The sequence below is a fragment of the Arachis hypogaea genome, chromosome 19 (assembly GCF_003086295.3).
Source record: "Arachis hypogaea cultivar Tifrunner chromosome 19, arahy.Tifrunner.gnm2.J5K5, whole genome shotgun sequence".
In the NCBI taxonomy this organism is placed as follows: Eukaryota; Viridiplantae; Streptophyta; class Magnoliopsida; order Fabales; family Fabaceae; genus Arachis; species Arachis hypogaea.
Genome location: NC_092054.1, coordinates 147,357,999 through 147,367,913, shown reverse-complemented (window position 1 = coordinate 147,367,913; position 9,915 = coordinate 147,357,999).

Below are 9,915 nucleotides of genomic sequence, written 5' to 3'. Positions count from 1 at the left end.
GTGAAAAAATTTGGAATAAAAAATTGGAGAGTTATGTATTTATAATGTACATCATCTTTGATTCTTAGACTAAAAAATACAATTTAACTCTCTTATAATATTTTTTTAATTGTATGTAAATTAATTAATGGTGGAAGATTGTTTCTAACTAAAAATTAAAGACTCGTTTTTAACAAAAACACTATATATTCATTGGCAAGTTGATATAAAATTAGATTTTTTTTAAGTTAAAATATTTAATGCTAATTGAATGTGTAAAAGTATTAGAACCTCACTTAATTAAATACTAATCAAATTAACTTATAGATAATGTAAAAATAACCCCACATTTTAAAAAGAATCTTTTTTTCTTGTATTCGAATATTGATGTTGTTATTATTGTTATTGTTGTTGTTGAAAGATTAAGTTGTAATAGATAATGTTGTTATTATTTTTAATGACCCAATAAAGATTGATGACCGAATTTTCAATTCAATCAACTAAAGAGTGTGTTTGGTAAACACGTTTGAAGGAAAAAAACATGTTAGAATTTCTTAAAAGCTTCAATTTTTTGTTTGGCTAGTTTTCTTCTCTACAAATTCAGAAGTGATTTTGTTCATAAAACCAAACATAAATCAAATTTGGTATAGAGTTGCCAAACATAAATCATATTAACACAAACTTACTTCTACCCAAAATTAATTCTATAAAATCACTTTTATTCAAACTCTAATTTGACAAATTACAATCCAAACACACGCTAAGTCAAACTGGATTTACCAATTCAACTAACAAGATTATGACCGAATTTTCAATTCAATCAACTAAGCTAAACTGGATTTACCAATTCGACTAACAAAATTAAACTGAGTTTAATAACTATGCTAAAAATAACTTTTACTAATTTTTAGTTTGTTTTAAAACCTTCATTCGGACCAAAATGCCCCTTTTCCTTCTTTCCCAAAATCATGCAGAAGCACCAGCAGAAGCACAAGCAGAAACAGAACCAGAAGTAACAACAACAATTAATCAAACAGAAGCAGAAGCAGCAGCAGGACGACAACAACAACAACAATGAATCATCGATGAATCAACAATGGAATCAAGTAGAAACAGAAGAAGCAGGAGCAGAAACAGAAACAGAACAACAACAACAACAACAATAACAATAAAATAATATAATCAATCAGAAGCAGAAGTAATCAGAAACAACAATAATAAAGGCAGAAGAAGAAGAAGAAGAAGAAGAAGAAGAAGAAGAAGAAGAAGAAGAAGAAGAAGAAGAAGAAGAAGAAGAAGAAGAAGAAGAAGAAGAAGAAGAATCCGGCGAGCCACCCAAAACTGCCAATAAAGCGCCGATCCGCCATCAAAGCGCCGCAACCCTTTTCTTCTTCTCTCTTTGCGCTACCCTAGCGCCACCATCACAGCGCGACCTCTTCTCCTCCCTCATCTCACCACCGAAGCCTTCCCCTGTTCTTGCCTCAAACTAGAATCCACCGCCATCGAGCACCTCCGCCAAGCCCAGAGGAGCAGCAGCGAGATCCAACCACCGAACGACGACAAGCAATGGCGGCCCTGACATTTGAAAGCGAAATTGCGACTGATTATGGTGCTGTTGAACGGCGGCGGCGGCAAAGAGCAGTGGCAGCGATGGAGACAGCGAGGACCTTTCCCCCTCTTCTTCCTGAACCCTCTCCCCCCCACCCTTCTCCCCCTTCGCGTAACCCCTTCCCCCTTTCCCCTTTACTTTACGCGTTTTCTTTTTTTATTTTTTATTAAGGGTAATTTGGTAATAAAAATAAAAAATTAAAAAAAAAAGGACATTTTAAAACAAACTGAAACCTTGGAGACCATTTTGTGGTGAAAAAAAGGTCGGAGACGAAATAAATTTTTGGCCTCTACGTTAGGAACCGAAATCGTACTTAACCCTTAACCCTTTAAAACAAACTTTCAATCTGAAACTGTTTGAATTCAGCAGTGGAAAATTTATGAGACAATTTCATTTTGTCTCATGAATATCAGAAAATATAACAGAGCAGGGAAGAAAGAAGCTGACACCATCATGTATCCTGGTTCAGTTGCTTTGTGCTATGCAACCTACATCCAGTCTCCACCACAACAGTGGTGGAATTTTCACTATAGTTAAAGAATTACATACACAAATTCCACAGGATTGACACAATCCTTTCACACTCAAGTTCTAACCTAACTTGACTTAGTTATGCTAATACCTAACTCTTCACTCTTAGTGCTCACCCAACTAAGGAAGGGGTACCTCACATGTATAAGATACAAGACATTGGACCAACCTAAAGAAATCTGAAATCACTCTAGGCTTTTCACTCAAGTGTTTCTCTCTGCCTTTTTCCACTCTTAGGCTCTTTCAATGAACTATCTCATTAACCCTTTTACCTTAAGAAATTACAAAAAAGATAAACATTGAAAAAAAATACAATATGTAAAACATGAAGGAGATTAATGCTTCAACAACCTCTTTGCTATGTGATTAACCAGATTTGCTTGCCTCTGATTTAGTTCCTCATTCTGGCGGAATGCTCCTTTGACTAGGAAGCACTGTCCAAGTTGATGAACTTCTTTAGAGAACTCTTCTCAGAACATAAACTTCAAAACACTGGTTATCTCTCCTTACTTTCTGAAGAATGAAAAATCTTCTTTTGTATCTCCTTGCATGTTACTGAGTTGCTTTCTCCTAGGTCAACCCTCGAGCTGTGTGCTTCACCAACTCAACCGTTCACTTTCTTCCATTAATCCTCAATTTAGGAACTTTGGTTCTGACCTTCTTTGTTGACCGAAAGTCACATGATAACAAAAACAAATATTTTCAATGGTAAACTCAGATCTTAGCCATTGACACACTACTTGGTCACCAAGACACAAATTTGACCGTAGATATGCAGCAGTGTTGATCAGAGTCCATCTTTCCCATGTATCCCAATTTGGACTGGCAGAGAGTTGGGGAAGAGTATAGGAAAGCACGATGCATGCAAGAGGAAATAAATTACCTTTAACTTCTGCCTTAGCTTGATTTGGTTTGATTTGGGTGATTAGACCTCTGCCTTTCTTACTTAATCCTTCTCTTTCTTTTTTCTTTGGTGAACAGTTTAAAGGCTAAGCTTTTTCTCTCTTTCTCTGTGTTCTTTCCGAAGTGACACAAGGTGAACGTTGCTTTTGGTGAAAGCAAATTGGAGGGATTTGCTTGAGAGAAGCCAAATCGGGCTTGGATCAGTTCTATTCAAGTTCAGCCCGTTTGATTTCTTTGCCTTGTTTCCTTTTTGGGCTTCCTTTAGATTGTTAGCCCACCAACAGATTTAGTTTGTTCCTTAATGGGCTGCAGCTTTGTATATTTATTTTGGCCTGCATCACTCAACCAAAATAATCAAAACTAATTAGGTAATTAGTCCAATAATCTATTGTTTGTCATCATCATTTATGTTAGTTAAATTTTTAACTCAACAATTTTATTTAAATTGTAAGAAGAATGATAAATAAATGTATTGATGCATTTACGGTTGATTTTGTGACTCTGGAGCTTGTACTTGTTCTCCATGTTATCAATCTTATTCTTATACTGCTGTTATGTAGTACATTTCGTTTATTATTTAACTTTGACCTCACAATAGGATTATATTGAAGCTAAATGAAATTTTTTTGAATTCAAGTAAGACACTTTAAACCTTAAAGACCCAAACAGAATTACACCCAAATATAGAAAACCAATTTAATACTTTAATCTTTTTGAATTATATAAGAAAAAGCTCTCTTTGATTATAATATATGAAATTAGTTACTAATTTTTTCCATCAATTAAAAAGCATATATGTCATAATTTTTTAAAAAATAATTATATCAATTAAAATTTAATCCATATTTTAGCTAATTAATATTTTGTTTTGTCTTAGCTAATTAATATTGTTATTGGTATTAAAACTCTTTCTCTATTTTTGTTGTAGGACTCGTTAAGAAAAAAAAAAGTTTCAAGGAGTCAAGAACCAATCCATATACAAAGATGGGTCCAACATGAATAATTTCTCTTTCCTTATATCTAACAAGCCGCCAACTTTCTAAACTACTAAAGTTTGCCAAGCTGCTTTCCCAACATAAAAATAAAATACACGTGTTGAAAGGAAAGCAAATATCTGTAAATTTAAATCTGTACCGTAGCGTGACCTATACTTAAATAGTTTGTCTTATCTATGTCTAAAATGAATATAATAACTTTGTGTATATTAGATATATCACATTTATATAAATTATTAGATTTTATTAAATAAAAATTAAAAAGTAATATAAAAAAAAATTGATGAACTCTAATAAATATATAATATCCTAGTATATAAATAAATATCTTTTAATATATAATACTTTAAATGATAAGATAATCTTTTGTTTTTAAATAAATAAATATAAAACACACAAATACAAAAAATATGAATATTTTTTATTCATTAAGATTAATTATTATGTAATAAAATTTTATAATATTAAAAAATTATATTAAAATAATATTTTAAATGGTAACATAAAAATATAAACTAATTAAATTTTATTTTATATTACTTAATAAATACTTAGATTATTATATTCAAAAAAAAAGATTTTTTTTAAGTTATATTTTTTTAAAAATCTTTTCTTAGACGCATCATAACGTCGTTCCTCCTAATGCCGCTGACCGTGCACGCCGCCGTAGTCTCACCCTGTGCCGCTGTCTCCTTGCTGCTCGTGTCGGCGCTGCCGCACCCTGCCACAGCCTAACCATGTGCCGCTGCCCTTCGTAGCTCGTGTAGACGCATCCGTGAATAGAATCAATCCCGTCCAATTGACTTAGCGTAATTATAAGTTATCACATCTTTTCTTTCCGCACTTCTTCCTACAACAACTAGACAATGGAATTAGAGAAAAAATATATATTTTTTATCAAACTCATACAACATATTCTTACTACTCATAACCAATTTAAAAGAAGTAATATTTTATGAAGTTGATTTAATTCATCTCTATATAACTCTCTTTTTTCATGAAAAAATTCACATTTATTACCGTTCAAATCATTTTAAAAATCATTATACTTTACAAATCTATCTCTATAAGTCCCTAATTCTTCAATGGGTACTACAGCCTCATCTTCCTATATCAGTGATCATTATACTCACTCAGATGGCAATATTGTGGAAGCGTAAATTTCTGACAAGATATTTATTAGAGGTTTTATTTGCATGTAAATGTTCATTTTACATACAAAAAGAATGATTGTTCTTGTTGCAAATTCATTATTATATTTTATTTTACATACAAAAAGGATAGATGTTTATTTTACATATAAAAGGGATAATTATTCTTGTTGCAAATTTAGTGAGAGATTGCTGGGGCAACAATGGTGCTGATAGAATTTTCAAGAAAGGCAGCAGCAGCGGATGGTTAAAAATTTGACAAGTGGTGTGGAAGTTTGATAAGGAAGGCGTTTATACTACTAACTCATTTGTGTAAGTTTTGCAGGAATAGACTGTGATGGATGACATCCTTAGCTACAAGTTCACAAATGGTATTTGGAAAAGATTAGTACTCCCTAGAGTTGAGTTGTTTAATTGGTTTGTGCTAGTAGGTCGAGTTAATAAAAAGGATCGTTTGAGTAGATTCGACATCATTGCTCAGAATGATAATGTTTGTGTGATGTGCAACAAGGAAGTTGAATCTGTCCAACACTTGTTTGTTACGTCTGAGTTTGCTTGACAGGTATGGTGCGTATGGATCGCTCATGTGGGTCGAACCTGGTACATCCCGGGATCCATAAGAAAACATTTTGAGAACTGAAGGACGATGTCTATGAGAAAAGATGAGCGTAAAACATGGTTAGTGGGGTTCTTTTCAGTTATATGAAATATCTGGCTATGTGGAAATGAATTCATTTTCCAGAATAAGACAACGATCGTGGTGGAATGCATTGCTAGATCATTTTGTAGCTCTAATAAATGGTGTGAAACTAACTTATGTTGTTGATGACTATGTCGGAGATAACACAGGAGTTGCTTGGTATCTATTATTTGTTTTGTATGCTCCACCGAATATGTTGAGCTTATTTTGACTTTCAAAAAAAAATTGTCAATTAAAAAGAAAAAAATATAAGAATTTAATTAAAAATTTGATAAAATTATATATAGTGACGGAATAATTAAATTTTAAAAAAATTACTTCAAATATAATAACGAGTTATTTTATTTTTATGTGAAACGTAATGCTAAGTGATGAAATTTTTTCTAGCTTACATTGGTCAATTATTTTAAAATTATATTTTTTTTCTTAAATATAAACCCTAAATCATAAATTATTAACTCTGAATCTTAAATTATAAATTTAAATTGATTAATGTTGATTAACTAATAATTAATTCTTTATACTTTTTCTTTTATCAAATATGGTCGAATAATTCTAAAATACTAAAATTTATGTCATTCAATATTGACTTTTACTTAATAATATAATTATTGACTTGATGTACGTGCTAAAAATTATATTTTATTAATCTTTGTTATATTATATTTTAATTTATTTTGTATTTAATTTAATTTTATCTTATAAAATTTTTAATTCCACCACTATTTAGTGCAGTAGTGCAGGACAAAAATTTTGTTTACTTATAACTTATAAGAGATGGGGATAGTGGGTTACATCCCAAAAACAACAAAAATTAAAGAATAAATAATTATTTTAGCACCTAAAAAATTTTAAATTTTGACTACAAATTTTAACCTTTATTTCGATTTTTCTGTTTGACAAAGCATATCAGCACCTAATGATGGGTATTATTGGCAAGCATATCAGCACAGAAATGGTTGATCTTCACCGCCGATTCTGCTCATCATATCTTTGATTGAGCAAATTAAAGAGGCGCCTCCATAGTAGTTCACCAAACATTAAATTTATTTGTATTTTTGTATAAATAGTTTGGGTCTAATCTTACCAAACAAAAAATCTATACTCACTGTGTTTGCATCTTTGATAGAGACACCTACTAACCAAATTTTTTATGGTGGCGGTATGCCTCCTAATAAAAGCACTAGCTCGATCACAAAAGCTGGAACGCTACTAAGTTTGGGCATTAAATAATCCCCCTTTTATTGAAAAAACAATATATATACATACATACATATATATATATAAGAAAATAACTCCGCCTACATTACACTTGTGATATATAGCCAGTCCCAAACCCGGATAAAGGAGGAGGGTTGTGTTAAGTCTTCGACAACCAGCATAAAAATATAGTCGAATCCCCATGACATGAATAAAAAATATTATTGCGCTAAAACTAGGTCGTTGTCCAGAAGTAACGCGTTGTATGGCTCGAGTACGATGTCAAATGAGTAAGAGCTACTGCATCGGTACCCGGATGTAGTGTTAAATGAGTAAGAGTTCCCGTATTTTTGTGAACGGACGAGAATAAGTAAACTAGTTCACAAAGTAAAAGGTAAAGGTTGGAGCGACAGAATGTTGAGATTTGTGACATGGAACATCGGTACTCTAACAAGAAAATTCATAGAGGTGGTGGACACCATGACAAGGAAGAAGATTAACATTAAGTGCCTACAAGAAACAAAACGGGTTGGTGCGAAGGGTAGAGAGTTGGATACTTCCGGTTTCAAACTTTGGTATACATAAAATGTGAAGAATAAGAATGGGGTTGGTATTATTGTGGATAAGCAGTTGAAGAAGAACGTAGTGAATGTCAAGAGGGTGGGAGATCGGATCATCTCTATCAAACTTATAGTGGAGGGAGGTGCTTTGCATGTGATTAGCGCCTATGCACCGCAAGTGGGTTCGGACAAACAGTACAAGATAAGGTTTTGGGAAGATTTAGAGAGTTTGGTCCAAAACATACCTTCGGGAGATAAGATTTTCTTAAGAGAAGATTTAAATGGCCATGTTGGAAGAGAAGTAACTGGATATGGAAGTATTCACGGAAGTCATGGTTTTTGGGGTGATCAATACCGAGGGTAAAACTATTTTGGACTTTTTCTCAACCTTTGACCTTCTCATCGCAAATACATGTTTTAAAAAGGGAGATGAACATCTTATAACCTATAAGAGTGGCATGACAAGCTCTCAAATTGACTTCTTCTTGTTGAGAAGAGTCAATAAAAATTTTTGCATTAATTGTAAAATTATCCCGGGAGAGAGTTTGACAATACAACGTAGGATGCTCGCCATGGATTTTTGCGTTGAGGAAAAGTTGAGGAAAAGACATCATACGAAGAATCCAAGGGCGAGGTGGTGGAGGATGAAAAGTGAGGAACAAAGAAGCTTCCTAAGACGGGTAGGAGAAGAGGAAAAATGGCCGGGATGGGAATGGAAGCGCGAAAGAGATGTGGAGGGGGATAGCAGAAGTTATTAAAAGAATAGCAAAAGAAAGTTTTGGTGAATCTAAAGGAATAGGACGAAGAGACAAGGAGTCATGGTGGTGGAATGCGAGTGTACAAGAAAATATAAAGATAAAAAGGGAGTGCTTTAAAGAGTGGTCTTTATGCCGCAATGCAGATAATTGGAAAAAATATAAGACGGCTAAGAAAGAGACAAAAATGGCTATAAGTGAAGCAAGAACAAGAGCATATGAAGGTCTCTACCAGTCTTTGGGTACGAAAGAAGAAGAAAAAGGTATATATAGAATCGCAAAAAGTCATGAAAGAAGAACGAGAGATTTGGATCAAGTTAAGTGTATAAATGATAAGAGTGGAGAGGTGCTGGCTCAAGAGGAGAAAATTAATGAAAGGTGGAAGAGCTACTTCTACGAGTTATTTAATAAAGGATATAAGACTCTTCCGAGTCTTGGTCGGTTATGCACAAGGGAAGAAGATAAAAACTTTGACTACTAGTCTACTATCGAATGATTCGAGACTTCGAGGTAAAAAAGGCTCTAAAGCAGATGAAAAATGACAGGGGCAGTAGGACCTGATAATGTCCCGATTGAGATTTGGAAGGGTCTTGGAGGAAAAGGCATCAACTGGTTAACCAAACTTTTTAATGAGATTTTAAGGTTAAAGAAGATGCTTGATGAGTGGAGAAAGAGCACTTTGGTACCTATCTACAAGAATAAGGGGGACATATAAAGTTGCGAAAACTATAGAGGGATCAATCTCATGAGCCATACCATGAAGTTATGGGAAATGGTGATAGAACTGAGGTTGAGAAAAGAGACACAAGTAACAGAGAACCAATTTGGATTTATGTCAGGCAAATCCACTACCGAAGCTATATACCTGCTAAGAAGGATGATAGAGAGGTATCGTAGTAATAAAAGTGATCTACATATGGTGTTTATTGATTTGGAAAAAGCGTACGATAGGGTGACAAGGGAGGTCTTATGGAAGGTTTTAGAAAAGAAGAGAGTAAGGATCGTATATATTCGTGCAATTAAAGACATATATGATGGGGTCACAACTAGTGTGAAGACTCAAGGTGGTGTGAAGAGGAATTTCCTATTAGTATAGGATTACACCAAGAATCATCCTTAAGTCCATACCTTTGCACATTAGTATTGGAAGTACTCCCAGAGCACATCCAATAGCCTGTGCCATGGTGCATGTTTTTTGCCGATGATATCGTCCTTATGAAAGAGTCAAGGGAAGACCAAAATAAGAAGCTCGACTTATGGAGAGAAGCTTTAGAAGTATATAGTCTGTGCATAAACCGTAGCAAGACGGAATATATGGAATGTAAGTTCGATTTAAAAAGGAAAAATCCTAATATAGAGGTGAAGATTGGAGAAAACATCATATGAAAAGTTAAAAGTTTTAAGTATCTTAGGTGCATTATACAGGATAATGGAGAGATTGAACATGATGTAAATCATAGGATCCAAGCAGGTTGGTCAAAATGGCGGAGTGCTTCTGGTTTTATATGTGACAAAAAAATGCTTTTAAAACT